The sequence below is a fragment of the Terrapene carolina genome, unplaced genomic scaffold (assembly GCF_002925995.2).
Source record: "Terrapene carolina triunguis isolate 2854851 unplaced genomic scaffold, T_m_triunguis-2.0 Scaffold192, whole genome shotgun sequence".
Lineage (NCBI taxonomy): Eukaryota > Metazoa > Chordata > Testudines > Emydidae > Terrapene > Terrapene triunguis.
Genome location: NW_020664543.1, coordinates 27,021,247 through 27,039,033, shown reverse-complemented (window position 1 = coordinate 27,039,033; position 17,787 = coordinate 27,021,247). Strand labels below are relative to the sequence as shown.

Sequence of the window (17,787 nt, the reverse complement as noted above, 5' to 3'; positions counted from 1 at the left end):
TTGGCAAATAATGCATTTTAAAAATCTTGGCCTACTAGAAAATGTATATTTATATAAGTTTCTCAGTCAGAAATCTAGCATTCTGGAGCAAAGTCACTAAAATGTAGTCCAACCAACAAATGTTTCTTTAATGTGTCCTTCTTTTCTCCCTCTACCGCATCCCACTCATAGTTGTTGTCCTTGGTCAGTGAAGACCCAGAGTTCAGAGGTGCTTTCACATGAGTTCACCTCCCACCCTGGGAGGGTGCAGGGGAGAAGGCACCTTGCTTGTTCCTCCAGCTGCTCGCCACTCGCTCCGGCCACTCACTATGGCCGCTGTTGTTTGTCATGCCACCGTTCACTCCACCACTCCATTGCCGATGGCCCTGTGCTGTCACCTTCTGCTGCCACCTGCCACTGTGACCTCTGCAAGTCGGTCTCTTGAGGTTCCACCCAGCTCTCTGTGATTTCAGCTCTCAGTGGGGGAACCTCACAGCGAGTTCAGGCTGGGCTGTCTTTTCCACAGAGACACTGTCCTACAGCAGGTCTAAGCACTTAGACCTGATTATTAGTGATTTCAGCTCTAGCGACCACTTAACAAAACAAAAGAATCTCTATGGAGCCTAATAAGCTCTATCTTTAAATAGGTGAGGGGGGGCAAGTCAAATAGTGCATGTGATTCTTAGGGACAGCCCACATCACCAAGCAAAACCTCTGTTCTCTTCCACCCCCACTTCCACTGGGATCTGCCATCCAAACTCCTTGCTTAGTGAGTGAGTTCAGTTGAGCATGACCAGTGCTTAATTTGTAATGAAAGAGGTGCCAGGGCTCAAGCAGGCTTTTTACTTTCATAACTGATATGGCAAGCCCAGAGGTGATGAACTGCCAAGCCTAGATGTGCCGGGGCTCAGAGTTGGCAAAACTTAAGCACTCAGGGTGCCCCCCTCAATCAGGACAGGCTAAGTACAGTTCTGCTGCCCTTTACTCATACAATAAGGATAACAACATTTCAGGACCCCCACATTCAATACTAAAGTGATTTGTAACCCAACACCAACCAAAATTGATCACTTGGGCAACACAGCTCTGTCTGCTGGATACCTAGGCAGAGTAGGTGAGTTCATGTAAATACAGTCTGGTCCTGAAGCCTTCGCCCCACCCCTGGCTCATCATTAGCTGTCAGGGGAGAGTCATTCAGACCTTGCTTACAAATCATAATTTTGAAATGATAAGGTTGGCCAACATTGCCAAAACAAATGTGCCAACATTGTCAGAAAAAACAACAGGTGTGTCAAAAAGCTAATCTTTGTTCACACTTTTCAAACCTATTATACTTTTTTAGGTACAAGTATTTTATCATACATTGTATATGCTTTTAAAGTGTGTTAGTGTTTCATTTCAATTCAAATTTCCAATCAATGACTAAATTGGCACTGTATGTAACTAGTTGACTACTGGGGGGGTGTTGGGGAAATTCGGGGTGGGGGTGTAGGGAAATCCTCAGTACCAAGCTTGCCTGTTATCAGCTCTACACACTATCTTAGTGGTGTGTGCCTGTGCCATATACTGAGGCTGTCTGTTCTTAGATCAGAGCACTGCTCTTCCTTAAACATTCAAACTGAAGTTTTTCATGGCAGGTATCTGCCTCTGGGTGAATTTTCTGGAAAGTTCGTATAAAATAGAACCTGTTGGATATGACCTTCATATCAAATCCTCATTTTCCTTTGAGCTTATTTTATTTTTGTCCTGGTGCAGCCCAGTTCACAGTGATTGGACCCAGTGACCCTGTCATTGCCATCGTGGGTCAGGAAACAGTGTTATCTTGTCACCTGTCCCCCAGGATGAGTGCTGTAAACATGGAGGTGAGATGGTTCCGGTCTGAGTTTTCTTCCTTTGTGCACTGGTACCATGATGGGAAGGATCAGTATGAAATGCAGATGCCAGAGTATCGGGGAAGGACGGAGCTTTTGAAAGCTGGGCTCACAGATGGAAACGTTGCCTTGAGGATTTTCAATATCAGACACTCTGATGAAGGACTATACCACTGCTTTGTTCAAGATGATACATTTGATGAAGTAGCTGTATTGGAACTGCAGGTAGCAGGTCAGTGGCTTGTGTCTGTATTATCTTTGTGTGGGCTACAGGCTTTATTCTTTCTTTCTTATTACAGTAACTCGGACTCCCTGCTTGTGAATTGTTTTAGAATAACACAGTGCATCTAAATTTCAGCAAACTGCAATGTTCATACTTGGGGAAAATAGTCTGAAAACTTTCCCAACATGTTGTTAAAAACATTTTCAGGATGGCCAAGGCACTTTCTTGCCCAAAATAAATTTTTGTTTGAAGTTAGGAGAGAAAGGACTTCTGGACAAATATGGCCTTCCAGTTGCTCTGCAGCTGTTTCTAGGATGTGTGGCTATGGTGGGATTGCCACACTTTTATGGCCTTCTTATTGGTTCACTGCTGGTTGTTACTTAGAGATTATTTAAAATCGAATGCAGCCTTGTTATTTGCGGAGGCAGTATAATGGTGATGGTGGGTGGGGTGGGAAGTTATGTATTTTCCACTCTTACACAAGACTGAGCATTTCTCCCCTGCTCCTTTGACACTAACCATTAAGCCAGTTTATATATATATATATCCAATGCACTAAAAACCAGATTTTCAAAGAGTTCAGGTCCTATTTAAATATCTAAATCAAGTGTCATATCTCCAAAGGTGCTCAGCACTCAGTTACTCCTGTGTTAAGATGACAATATTTCCCACTGACTCAGTGAAATTATTTTAAATACTTGTTCACATTTTTGTGTCCCCATACGTATTGGGATTTCAGAGATTCCAGTATTCATTTATCCCTTCCACTGACTATCCATGTGAATTAGTGCTTTCTAGTGTGAGTAAGGGATCCACAAACTGTCCCTTTTCCCTTATGCTTTATAAATTAATTCATGGAATTAACACCATTTTATGTATTTTTCCCCTTAGGTCTGGGCTCTGCTCCTCTCATCTCTGTTGAGGGTCACCAGAATGGAGGGATCTGGGTGGTTTGTCAATCAACTGATTGGTACCCAGAGCCTGAAGTACTGTGAAGAGATCTCAGTGGGAGATATCTACTGTCACTCTCTGAAACAACATCCCAAGGTGATAACGGCCTGTTTGAAACAAAAACTGCTATCATTGTAACGGAGCATTCAAACCAAAACTTGTCCTGCTGCATCAGGAACACCATTCTTAATCAAGACAAGGAATCAGCCATTTCTATAGCAGGTCAGTTACCATCCAAACCCCACTCTGAACTCACCACCACTAGAAACTAAACAAAACATAGGAAGAAAAGAACTGAAGAATCTGTGGTGGATATTTCATAATCCACATACAAACAAAGAAGATGGGAGGCTGGTATATTTGCAGAGTCAGAACAGAACAAGGAGTAATGGTCTCAAGTTGCAGTGGGGGGAGGTTTAGGTTGGATATTAGGAAAAAACATTTTCACTAGGGAGGTGGTGGAATCTCCTTCCTTAGAGGTTTTTTAGTTGGAGATTGGTCCTGCTTTGAGCAGAGGGTTGGACTAGCTGACCTCCTGAGGTCCCTTCCAACCCTGATATTCTATGATTCTATGAGTCACAGTTCAGGCAATTTGATTCCCTTAATTATATTCAGACTGTCAAAGATTTGGATTTCATGTATATTTAATGTTGAGTCCGACTTTCCTGATACAGCACAAAATAAAGGAAACAAACAAAAAAACCCAAAAGCAAAAAAACAAGCTTCCAACATTTTTAGAAGAAATTTTCATTCAATCCACTGACACTTTCTGTTCCTGCAACCTTAAATGCACCGTAAATGACTTTTTTTAATGTGGTAAATTTTGTACTGTGGCTTGTTTGTGATCTTGTTGCTGCACCAACTCATTCTTCATTAATTGTTGTGTGAAATGCCACCTAAGTCGTGATGTTGTTTCTTCTGACATTCAATGAGAATGGGGTGGGGCTGTGGGCAGGACCGTGGGCAGAACGGGGCAGGAGAGTTGGGGAGGGCCCCCCCACTTTCTGTGGCCCAGGGCCTCATGAAACCTTAATCTACCTCTGACTGTGAGCACAAGAACAGCAAATGAAATGTAATTAGTTTGCTGCACAGATGTTTGGAGGAATTTTGATTCTTATCCAAACATTTGGGGGTAATAGTGGGTTTTTCAAAAATATGATAATTAATTTGGCAATTTCTGAATTTTGCTGAACACTGAGTGCCAAATTCTTTGCTGGTGTAACTCTATTGAAGTCGATGGGGTTTTATTAACAGAGAATTTATATCCGAACTCTATGGCCCTCTGAATATCAATGAATCAAATCAGGCCTGTTTTTTCAAGGATAAATCAGTGTTAAAGCTGTGTTGGTTGGAGCCATTTTTAAAATCAGTTTCTGGTTGGTTGTGTAGGGTAGACCTGACCATTCTTTCATTCTTATCTCACACAAATCATGCTGGGCACTATTTATGTATTTGTATGGAATAAAAACATATGTTTTTAGTCACCGCTTCCAAACTAAGGCAAGTCCTGGATTTTTTGTTTTTTAGATCCCTTTTTCCCGAGGGTTAATCCCTGGATGGTGGCTCTGAGTGTGATCCTGGTGGTTTTGTTTGGATTCATTAGCCTCACTGTTTATCTCTTTACAAGGAAAGGTAAATATTAGAGGGAGAAATATATTGTAAATACAGGTTTTAGCCTACTAAATGAATAAGGGCACTTCAGGAATTTAACATTAAAAGAATATGTGACCTGCTGGTCTTGTCCTAAATAAAGGAGAAGAATACATGTGAATTTATTGGTAGAGGGGAGGTGTGGAGGGGAACTAGAGGGAGGAGAGTCTCCGGCAGTAGAACTGAGCCAGAGAATCAGATCATAGCTGATGCATCTGCATCCTGCCAGCGATGTAAATACCATTTAAAAAATTAACCATTTAAATGATTAAAAATATTTTGTTTAAATGGTTAACCAATTAAAGGGCCAGCCCGCTGGTGCGTCTGGGGACAATCCTGCGGCTGCTGTGGCTGGGGCCGCTCCAGCCGGCCGGCTTTGCTCTGGCCGCTCTGGCCAGGCAGCACGGCTGGGGCCACTTCAGCCAGGCGGCACTGCTCTGGTGGCTGGGGCCACTCCAGCCAGGTGGCACTGCTCTGGTGGCTGGGGCTGCTCCAGCCAGGTGGTGCTGCCGGGGTCAGCAGGCTGGCCGGCGCAGGGTTGCTGGGGCCGGCCGTCCCGGAATTAACGGTGAAGGCGGGTTAACTGGTAAGACTAATGCTTACCAGTTAACCGGTTAACCTTTTACATCCCTACATCCTGCTTGGTCCTCCAGCTCCTGCTCCTCCCAGTTCTCAGGGGGCTACTGGTGTCCATCTCTGGTCCCACTTGAGACAAGGTTCTGCAAAGCCTAGTCTCTCCTATTTGTACTTCAAATCTCTTTTTTGCTACTAAAGTATAGTGCATTAACGTTACAGTGATGGGCCCTATAAAGATGCCCCTGTGGTAAGTCAGTAAATAAACACATTTGTTCCTTGGTTACGGAGAAAATAATAGTATCTCTCACATCACTCAGACACAGCTATCTGTAAACCCTGGTGAATTTCATGCATAAAAAATGTCTTTGTCCAACTTCCACAAAATTCAGACACATCCCTCTGTGCTCCTAGTGAATTTCATACATATTTTAACTGTTTTGTGAAGAAAGGAGATGATAATATTTATTTCTATATTTTTAAGGGAAACGTACTGAAGAAATTGGTAAGTTTCATTTTCCCTTTTTCCACAAATACATTGTTTGTACACACTTACACAGTTGTATATTGACCTGTTTGTGTCTTTTGTTTGATTTGTTTGTGTGAGTGTGTACATGTTCATGTAGTTTTAAAAAATCTGAGGTAAGTTTAAATTGGATAAACTTCATTCCAAAATGTTATTGGAGGAGTGATGGGCAAGATAAGTAATGCAGAAGAGGATTCCACAGTATTCTTGCCACCAAGTTAAAGAAGTATGGGCTGGATGAATGGACTGTAAGGTGGATAGAAAGCTGGCTAGATCGTCGGGCCCAACGGGTAGTGATCAATGCCTCCATGTCTAGTTGGCAGCCGGTTTCAAGCGGAGTGCCCCAAGGGTCGGTCCTGGGGCCGGATTTGTTTAATATCTTTATTAATGATCTGGAGGATGGTGTGGACTGCACTCTCAGCAAGTTTGCAGATGACACTAAACTGGGAGACGTGGTAGATACACTAGAGGGTAGGGATCGGATACAGAGGGACCTAGACAAATTAGAGGATTGGGCCAAAAAAAACCTGATGAGGTTCAACAAGGACAAGTGCAGAGTCCTGCACTTAGGACGGAAGAATCCCTTGCACTGCTACAGACTAGGGACCAAATGGCTAGGTAGCAGTTCTGCAGAAAAGGACCTAGGGGTCACAGTGGACGAGAAGCTGGATATGAGTCAACAGTGTGCTCTTGTTGCCAAGAAGGCTAACGGCATTTTGGGCTGTATAAGTAGGGGCATTGCCAGCAGATCGAGGAAAAGTAGCAAGCTACACCTAAAGTACAGTGACACTATGGGCACGTCTACAAGCAAAAACAAACAACTTCAGCAGTGAGTCTCAGAGCCCAGATCAACTGACTCGGGCTCACAGGGCTTGTGCTGCAGGGCTAAAAGTAGCAGTGTAGATCTTTGGGTTCGGGCTTGGGCTGGCTAGGTCTACACTGCCGCAGGAACGAGGTGCCAGCCGCTTCCAGGAGCGGTGTGGGGCCAGGGCAGGCAGGGAGCCTGTCTTAGCCCCGTTGCGCGCCGCTGCCACCTGGAGCCGCTCAAGGTAAGCGGCGCTGGGCCGGAGCCTGCACCCCAAACATCTCCTGCACCCCAACCCCTGCCGCACTCCTCCCGCACCCCAACCCCCTGCCTGAGCCCCCAGCTGCACCCCACACCCTCCCGCACCCCAACCTGAGCCCCCTCATTCACCCTGCACCCTTCCTGTGCCCCAGCCCCTTGCCCTGAACCCCTTCCTGCACACCACACCCCCTCCCGCACCCCAACCCCGTGTCCCAGCCCGTCATTCATGGCCCTGCATGCAATTTCCCCACCCAGATGTGGCCCTCGGGCCAAAAAGTTTGCCCACCCTGTGATTTTATAGCTAGGCAGCCCAAGCCCCGGGAGCCTGAGTCTGCTGCTCCAGGCCAGCCTTTGGCCTTTTATTGCAGTGTAGACACACCCTCAGTGGCTAAGCCCTATAGAACTACCTCTGAGGAAAGTCAGTAAGTAAATGCTCACAATCTTCAGAGAGCAAACAAATTTATAGCAATTTTAAAACTTCAAAACCAAGTTCTGAGTTAGAGTCAAAATATATTGACTGTAAAATCGTTCTGCCCAGCATTCACATAACTCAGACACAGCCCTGAACTCCATGGTGAATTTCATACACATAGAATTCAGTCCTTTAACTGTGTGCCAATACAGAAAGAAACTCTGAATAATCATTAATATTTATTTCTGTACTTTTTAAAGGGAAGCTTACTGCAGCACTTGGTAAGTGTCATTTCTCCTCACTCCACGGTTACAACTTTGTACAAAGCTATAGCTTGATTAGGGTGGGAATTTTGGTTTGTTTGTGTGCATGCTCACGTGTTTCTTTATTTTTATTAATGTGGGGTTAAGCCCAAGACTGATCATTTCTCGCCAGAAGATAATTTGAAAAAAGCAACATGCAGTTAAAAGGAAGAGGTTTACATAGAAATGAGCACTCAGTCTTAACTTTAGTACTGACAATACTGAGAAATGACCCATGAGATAAATGTCATAGAAATAAAACAGTAATTTGAATAGAAATGTTGACAACCTAGGGCTAGTCAACACCAGAATCACTACTGCAGCACAGCTGTACTGATGTAGCTGAGCTGCTGTAATGCTGCTAGTGCAGACGATCTATGCTGATGGGAGAGAAGTCTCCCATCGGCATAATTACTCCACCTCCCTGAGCGGCGGTATCTATGTTGGCAGGAGAGCTTCTCCCGCCAACATACCACTGTCCATACTGGCACTGAGGGCGCATCTACACTAACGCTGTAAGTCAACCTTAGTTATGCTACTTCAGTTACCTAAGTTACATAACTGAAGTCGATGGGAGACGCTCTCCTGCCAACTTACCTTACATTTCTTGGGGAGGTAGAGTACAAAGTCGACAGGAGAGTGCTCTGCCATCAACCTAGTGGGTCTTCACCAGACCCACTAAATCGACACTGCTGTGTTGATCGCAGCAGTGCCAATTTAGCAGTAAGTATAGACAAGTCCTTAGATTGGTGTAATTTACGTCACTTGGGGTGGCTTTTCAACACCCCTGAGCGACTTAAGTTCTACCTAAGTAAGCACTAGTGTGTACAAGCCCCTAATGTAATAAAGACATGTAATATATAAAAGAAGAGGAAAATGAAACCTTTTCACTTCTGTGGTAAGACCTAAGTAACTCTAAATAGATTTATTTCTATTAACCAAAGAAATAGCAAATACCCAAGTCATTTTATCCAAGTATACATATTTGTAATTTAATTTTTCTCCACAATTGTAAATCTTTATGAATAATGATGAACTCTCTGACCTCCAGTGATGGGGATTTCATAATCTCCCTCGGAAGCCTGTTCCGAAGCTTATCTACCCTTGTAGTTAGAAAGTTTTTCCTAATATCTACTCCGAACAGCATACTCTCCACTCCATTATGTAAGTCATTAATGAAAATACTGAATACACCTCTACCCCGATATAACGAGACCTGATATAACACGAATTCGGATATAACGCGGTAAAGCAGCTCTCTGGGGAGGCAGGGCTGTGCACTCCAGCGGATCAAAGCAAGTTCAATATAACGCAGTTTCACCTATAACGCGGTAAGATATTTTTTGGCTCCCGAGGACAGCGTTGTATCAGGGTAGAGGTGTAGTACCAGACTCAGGACAGACCCCTGTGGGATCTCAAAGTTAAATACGTGCATCTGTCTTTGTAAGATTAGTACCTTTGCATTTAGTTTTGCTCCCCCTGAACTAAATGGAAGATTTGCTATTGACCTCAATGGGTGAAGAATTAAGCCTTTATTGCCAAGTATTTTGCAACATAATTGTAGTGTGTCAGTGGGGAAACTGTTTGTAATGTGTTAATAGTTACATGGGTAATTGGACTTCCTATAATAGAAAAGTATTTTAAATGTGTAGTCTCTAGAGACACATCTTCACTGCAGAGTTAGTCCAGGTGATCGACACCTGGGCCTGAGCAACTGGGTTAGTGTCGCCCAGATGTGAGTGTCCCCACTGAAAAGCCCGACACAAGTCATACCCATGTTGCTGTGTCCACAATGGTGCTGTCCTCACCAAGGACTTTGCATGGAACTTACTATGTAAGCTGCCTCCAGAAATGTTTGAATGCTAGTGTCAGTATGAGATCATAGAAATGTAGGGCTAGAAGGGACCCGAAGAAATCATCTAGTCCACACCCGTTCATTGAGTCAGGATTAAATGTACCTAGGTAAAGCTCCCAATCTCACTCACTCTCCACCTCTTCTGCTGCCCATTTCCCTATGTTTGCAAGTATTGCTGGTTGTATTGCTTTGATGCATGCAGCAGAGTGTGCCACAACACATCACTGATTTTGTGTTTATCTCCCCCACACACACACCCTGTCACCTCCACGCACACTTGGAATCCACATGGCCAGGGAGGAGGGGGCAAGAAAGGAGGAGCAGGGAAAATAGAGGTTTCTTCTATCCTCAGTTAAAGCTTTGTTATCAAAGCTGATCCCGAGTACATAACATCCCTATGGCAGTGATGAGACTGGTCATAAACAGTTGTAATATTCCCCATAACACTAACAAATATAGCAGCTTGCCTCTTACCCAGCTGCTGCAATGCTGGTCCCTTTTCTGCATCCTCCCTGGTCCATTCTCCCATCTCCTCTCTGAAGAGGTCCTAGGATTCAGACTTTAGGTCATCCTGGCTATGTCACAAAGCATGTAGCATTTGCTCCAGCTCCTCTGGTTCCACTTTGCCTGGTCAAACACCAGTACCATCCATAGTCCAAAGCCCATCCAAGGGGAAAGGGGGATCTCTGCTTGGGGCAATACCAGCACCTGGCCCAGCTCCTCATAGAAAGGGCTCATTCCCAGTGAGTTGTCAGACTGAGGATGTGATCCTTGATTTTATGTGGTCTTGAGGGTTTGATTTTCTCCCTGCATTGTGATTCCCTCTGGTGAATTCCCTCCTCTGCCAGCAGCTTGGAGATGTCCTCCTGGAACAGCATATTTTGACTCCATCCCTCCCCAAATTGTGGGTGTTACTGATCTCACACTAGAGGTCCACCAGGATCTTCATATTAGTACCTGACCAGCTGGTAGCATGCTGGGAGGATGATCTCCTAGATGGCATCTCTGTACAAGTACTCTGGAAGTGCAGTAGAGTTGTAGCAGACCATATGCAATGTAGGGTTTAAACACCAAACCAATGTCTATAAACTGGAAGGTGGCCTGTGGTGTAGAAGAAGGGAGTTAGGTAGTGGCTAAGAAAATGTCCCAGGAGGAATTGTGGGAAGGCACTGGAGGACTATCAGCAACTGAGTTGATTAGCCTCCATTCACACTGGAAAGTGGGCAGGTAACCAACCTGAGTTAAACTGGGCTATCGCCTGTACTCCAAGGCTTTCCACTAACCCTAGGATTAAGGCATCATCAAACCTGAGTCAGAATTTTTGTGTATGGGCAGTAAACGGGTGTATTATTGTGTATGGGCGCAACAGCCAGGTAAGATCCTGAGCTAATTCTGCAGTGAAGCTACACCATGGTAGAGAAACATTCATGCAACTCAATGGAGGTTCTGCAGCTTAATATTGCAGCATACATCTGGAAGAAATTCTGTCTTTCTTTTTTCCTCAGTATATTAGTTTTGTAATATTGAATCATACAGAACTGGTTCAGATCAGCTCTCATTTCTAATTATATGCTTGGTTTTAGGGTGGAGAAGAACTAGAGAAGAAGGTAATTAAAGATCACATTTTATCAAAATCCAAATATCAGTTCCCATGAGACAATGTGCCTCTCTTTCCTTGAATGTGGGCATGGATGTGATAGTTCAGGCAGACCTCTCCAACACCCTGCATTTCCCAGGACATCATGAGGTGAAGCAGGGTTTGTGCCTATGTCCTGCCCTACCACACCATAATGAATCTATATCATATGGCATCTACTCTTTCTGCCCCTCCACCACCTGCATGTGCACTACACCAGGGATAGTCAATAGGTGGACTATGGGCTTTTGAATGGACCCCAAAATATTTTTATTTACTTATCATTATTGTTAATTTTTTGTTCTTCTTTTCTCTGGAGTCTGGACCTTGACTGTACCTGGACCAAGATATCTGGACCTTGGGGGGGGGGGAATTGGTTACCCCTGCACTACACCCTACAGAGATTTGTAATAGCAGCCCCCACTCATAGAGATCCAGTGGGACATGCACCTCCATAGCACTACTCTAGGGGTAGTTTGTTTTATCACCCTGTGCTGATGGACTATCTCCAATGACACTCTGTTTCTTTCTTCATCTTCTCCCCTCTGAAGAAAGCCAGTAGCTCTGCAAAGTCCCCATACTGACAGGGTGAGCAGGGACTGTGTCTGTGGGAGATTCTTGCTCCAGTCTCAAGTGGAGAAACAGGGCCTTGATCACAGACAGGGGCTCTCCTGGCTCCATTATACAGATTTGGGGAGCTCCTGTGATCAGAGCTGTGATCTTGTCTCTTTTCTCCTCTCTCCAACCACCATGATCCCAGCATGGTCCTGTCTCTGTTAAACAGGGCATCACTTCAGCCTCCCCATCACTAGCATGACCCTCTCTCTCTTTCCACCAGCCACCTATTCTGCACCTTCTCCTACACATGTAGCTGCTTCCTCGTTCCACCATGAACCGCCTTGACTTGTTTTAACCCCTGTCACCGTGCCTCGGTGGGTCACAGCTGAGGATACCAGATTCAGGACAAACTGATGAGAAATGGGGCAGACTCACCCCAAACTGGTGATTATGCTACCATTAGATATACCAAGCCAGAAACAAAAGTAATTTTCTGTCTCACCACACTGGTTAACAAGAAGTCAAAAATGCAGTCCCCTTATACATCCCAGCCCTTGTTTCAGTACCCAGACACTAGACTTTATAAGTGGTTATTGAAAACCAAGTTCATCAAACAAAGGGTTCCTCTGATCCCAAGAGATCAGCCACACAGCCAGGACAATATGTAACTCAGATCTTACCCAATAATTGCTTTTGGCAATCCTTTAGTAGCTAAAATCTAAAGGTTTAATTTTAAGAGAAAAGAAATAGAGAGTTAAAATGGTCAAGGAAATCATATACATACGAGTGATTGCAAAGTTCTTATGTCAGGTTTGAATCAGTGGTGGAATAAACTGCTAGCTTGCAAAAGTCTCTCTGGAAATTACCCAAACAGCTTGGGTATCATCAGTCCTTGTTTAGAACTTGCTTGCTAGAAATCCAGTCCAGAGAAATGAGACAGGAAATTAAGACAAAACTGAGATGTTTCCAAGGTCTTTTATACCCTCTGCCATGCAGATGGAATTTTACTGTCCCAAACAAAGCTCACAGTCTCAGTTTATATAAAATTACACAAGATGGAGTCTAGGGTCACATGCCCTTACATTCTTTGATGACTCACAGTCACAGCCATTATTCACATTCTGGCTCGGGTGTCCACAGGAAGGCTTGCTGGGTGGGATTAATTTAGTCTATGGCCATTATGAGAGTTAATTGCCTTTGATGGGCCATAAACACAAAGCTGTCTGGCTTCAATGTAGATTTTACCTGATGGGTGTTATGCCAGGAACAGACACATTTGGGATACAGAGAGAGAGAGAGCGCCAATATTGATAACTTCAGATACAGTGATGATACATGGATTTAAACTGTATAATCTTATTTGATAGATTGTAATTTTTCCATTGATACCTTACATGACATACTCCTGTATAAGATTTGTTGCAATTGTAGTGGTAGGAACAATGATATACATGGTCATATTTCAGCAATACAGTGTCAAAACCCCTCCCTCCCTCTCTTGTGCTAATTTACTTTTGTGCTGCAACTGCTGCTAAGCAGTGAAATTCTGGGCATGCTCAATACTAGTACCATTTGGCCTCTTGCTATCTGAGATGTGACATTTCAGAGTAGACAGGATGCAGTGGGGAGGCCCCATACCAAAGTCCACCAAAGGGGCAGCTGGGACACAGTGATATTTAAGGTTGTACAATTTGCTGGGGCAACCCTGTGGTACCAGAGTCTCTAGTTCCCTTCTTGAGGAGGGGGAGAGGTCAGGGCAGGACAGGAAAAATTCTGAATCTAAGGCCTTGCCCAGCTGCTTCTTTCACTCTGTCACTGGCCCATCTCTGCCTAGCACTGGGCTGAGATCTCAGAGCTGACAGGTAAATCCTGGAAGAGGGAGATTTCCTGGTTCACTCTCCAGCTGGGACAGATTCTGTCAGTGACATGATCAAACTCTCCCCCAGGACTGAGCTTTGCCCCTAATGCTCTGCTTCTCTCTCTCCCCAGTGAATGTGACTCTGGATCCAGACACAGCTCATCCCCAGCTCATCCTGTCTGAGGATCGGAAAAGTGTGAGATGGAGAGACACATGGCAGGATCTGCCCGACAATCCTAAGAGATTTGACACTGAGTTCTGTGTGCTGGGGTGTGAGGGATTCACCTCAGGGAGACATTGCTGGGAGGTGGAGGTGGGGGGTGGGTAATTCTGGGCTGTTGGAGTTGCCAGAGAGTCTGTGAAAAGGAAGGGAGGGATCAGTCATAACCCTGAGTGGGGGATCTGGGCTGTAGAGTGCTGGTGGGGTCGGTGCTGGGCTCTCACCTCCCCTCCGACTCCCCTGCTCCAAAGCTGGGTCCCCAGCAGGATCTGGGTTTGTCTGGACTGTGAACGTAAGCAGGTGACATTTTTGGATGCTGATGATGAGTCCCCAATCTTCACTTTCCCACCAGCCTCTGTCCCTGGGAAGAGAATCTTCCCCTGGGTGGGAATAGGGTGGAGTTCCCAGCTCAGACTCTGTCACTGAGATATGGGAGAATATCACACGGGGGACCCTGAAATCAGCCTTTCTAGCCTCGTACTCCCTAGTCTTTATGATCTTGGAGGACACCTATGTACCCAACCTTCTGGCCTCTGTGACCCTTGGAATTTCCTCCCCGACCCTCCTGCAGGAAGGTTGGCACCACTGTAAATTATCAAACACATGAGGGATGGGAGGGAGTGGACAAAAATCACAAGATAAACGAGTGTGACACTCTATGCCCCAAAACAACACCCTGGCACCTCCATATTTACCACTGTAATATAATTATGATCTGTTTGGTCCAAGTTTGCCTTGTGAGGTATCATTCCAAAGGTCTTGATCTGCTAAACATTAATACCTCATTGGATTTATGTACTATCATTGTATGTGAAGTAATGAAGTTTTGCTATGTATGTATTACTGAAAGATGTGAAGTTGGAAACACCTACAACTAGCCTTTCAGGTACAACAATGAAGAAGCTAGACAGTGCTAATTGCCAGTGATAAGGAAGGAGATCCAGGGGAAATGATTGCAGTAAGAAACCAGCAGCAGTTTGAACATGAACCAAAAATAGCTGATATGGAAAGAGAAGCTGCTGAAAGAGAGTGCCTGTGTTTTGAACATGAATGGCATACATTTGATTGCAGTAACTAGAAGCTAAGGCAAAAGTGGACAGACTTAAGCTCCAACTCAAGAGAATGAAGGAACAACAGGAACTGTATCATCCTGGAAAGCCAGCTCCTCTCAACAGCAAAGATGGGGATAAAATCTATCCAGTTTGTAACAGTGTTGGTATATTGTTTGACTCTAAGCAGTTATCTGTGTGTACAAAATTTACCTCAACACTGCCACCTTTTATGTAAATGATTTTACTGTAAACTCAGGTGAAGGTAACCCCATAACTTGTGCAGAAAATGTAAACATCAATGGTAAAAATTGTTTAGGGCAAATTACAGCTTCTAACATCACTCTTGTTAAAGCAGATTTTGTCAAACAGGAAGATTATTTACCAGATAAGAGTGTGAATATTGTTATCCTCTATGAGTTTACTGTAAGTGTGCGTTTAGCCAGAATCCATCTTGAATGGTGTAAGGAAGTTATTGCCTAAGGATCTTTTGATTGGGGATGATATCAAAACTTTGTTCAGTCAAGTTGATAACATAAACCAGTCACAGGAAAGAAATAGTCCTGAACCTGTGTCTACTAGAGGCAAGGATTTGCCTATGGAAGGTTTCTCCAAATGTTTGTATGAGGAAGATAGCTGTTTATCTGTGCAAAGAAGCAGTGCATATGTGGAAGAAATTTCTGAGTGTCTGGTATCTCAGAAGTGAATCTGGCATTAGACAAGGCTCAGGAAGATGTTTCTCTAGGGCAAATTAAAGTTGGTGATCAGGTTAAAGCCCTAACTGAGGAAGGATGGGGTACAGCCTTGGTGAGTGATGGATTGTTTGCAAGTAAAGGTTTTGAAAGTAAGCCTGAAAAAGGTAGAAATGATTTGTTTAAAGCAGCTCAGTGTAATGAGACTCTATCTGTAAGAGAAAGTAGTTTATCTGTTAAGGGAGGGGAAGGTAAAAAAAGTTTAAGTTTAGATGAGCATAGGCAGCTTTCTGAGCTGATGGCTTTGTCTAATCAGCAGTTTGGGAAGGCAAGGTTAGTGGAACGTGATTATCCCTATACCTTATCTGTTACCAGTGTGTGGAGAATTATGACAGTGAAGGAAATGGTCCTGTATCTGTTAGGGGTAATGACTTTCCCATGAAGGGAACTACCCCAATCTCCAAGCAGTTGTCTGTGAATAGTCATGTGTGCTGGCACAAAGGAAAGGATATCCCAAGCTGTTTGTTAAAGGGGAATGTTTCTCCAGCTCTTTTCTGTTTGTAGAGCAGACAGAAGAAGCCTGTCAGCCTCTGAAGGTTGAAAATGTATCAGTTGACCCAAAGTTGGTTCTAGATCCAACTAAAGCAGGCAGGAAGTGGTCCTAAATTTGTGTCTGCTAGGGATGATGACATTGCAACTAGGTTACATCCAGTTGATGTCATAAATAGCTCCCAGAGACCGAGCGATTCGGGTACTTCTATTTTGCTTTTTGCTAGTGTTGCTGGGTAAAGATAAGACAACCTTGTCTGATCAGGGTGATGCGATATATCCAGGCACAAGGAGAGCATGAAGGTGATTTGACTGTTACCCACTGACAGTGTGGAAACTTGTAACTAGGAAAAGAATGCTTCTGATCTTGTGACTATGAAGTCTAGCAGTTTACCTGAAAGGGGGGTTTGTGAAAATCCTCCTGATGGGTCAGAGGTGATTCTGGATGTAAGTGAAACTCAGATGGAGTTTGGTGATTTGTCTGTTGTGCCAAAGTCAGTTCTGGACAGGAATAAAGTTCAGAAAGAATCTGTTTCAGTGCTTGATATTGCAGAAGGAAAGGAATTTCTGGGTGAAGTCTCTGAAGTCTGTAAAAAGTCAATAGCTGTGCCTAGTAGGGCAAAAAGGAATTGTTTCCATTGACTCTTAATGGGCCATTGTTGAACAGTCATTGAAATGTTGAACAACATTGAAACAGTCTCTCTTCTGAGGAAAGTGTGTTCGGGCCTAGTGGCCAAAGTCTTTCAAATGAAAATGAATCCACTGAATTTGCTTTGAAATAATTCATTGTAGATTTGAGGAGATTTCAGATGGAATAAAAATTGTTAGAGAGTTTAAACAGCCCTATAAGCATAACCAGCTTGTCGGGGAGAAAATATTGTTGGGACAGGACTGTCTCCATATTGATTCTTTGAGTAAACAGTCTGTATCTCAAGTTCAGAGGGAAGACTGGACAGCTGAATCTGCAGAACAGGAGGACAGTTGTGCAGTAACGAGAATACAGGGGATGACAGGTAAACTCTCATCTATTTTGGATGTGTCTTGTAGTCTCTTAGTGGACTTGACATCTGATTCCATGTGGAAGCAGAGGTTGGTGAGGGAAGGACAAAAGAACCTTGAGTCTAACATGATAGTGAAAATGGATGGTATCTCTTTAAGAAAGAGTCCAGCCTTGGAATTGGTAAAGCTTGAGGATTTGAAAACTAGTAAACAAGCTAGTGTCTGTGTTAATGCAAATTACCTGGCTGACTGGGGGGAGAAAGACTTTCCCCTTTTATACAAAAGAGTTCAGATTTTGACCCTACTGGACAGGGAGGAACCCTAAAATACCAAAACCCCAAGGAAGTGGTTAAACTAAAAGCCTATGTTAAGGAAGACCCTGGGGGTTAAGAAAAAGCTACAGAGGTTCAAAAGGGATATTGAACAAGCCGACCTAAAGAATGATTTGTCTAAACAAAAGACTTGGCATACAAAAATGATTGTGAATGTACACTTGTATTACATTTGATGTTAATGTTAATGCTAATGTTAACTTTTGTGACTGTGGTGTTGATACCAAGAACTGTAAAAATGTATAATGTACAGGGTTTTTTGGAAAACCCCCTGAACATGTTGGGAGTAATACATAAGAACTCATTATGTTGTAAAAGCCTTCATGGTTATACTCAAAAAGAACAGGAGTACTTAAGGTGCCACAAGTACTCCTGTTCTTTTTGCGGCTACAGACTAACACGGCTGCTACTCGGAAAACCATGGTTATACTGTTTCATTACATGACAAAACAGTTTACGTTAAAAGGCCTGGTAATACTGATATTT

At 43.8% G+C, this 17,787-nt stretch overlaps 1 pseudogene; it reads left to right on the top strand.

The window, feature by feature from the left end:
- The window catches only part of LOC112120061, a 16,454-nt pseudogene extending 2,348 nt beyond the window's left edge, over positions 1-14,106 (top strand).
- Positions 14,107-17,787: the final 3,681 nt, after the last annotated feature.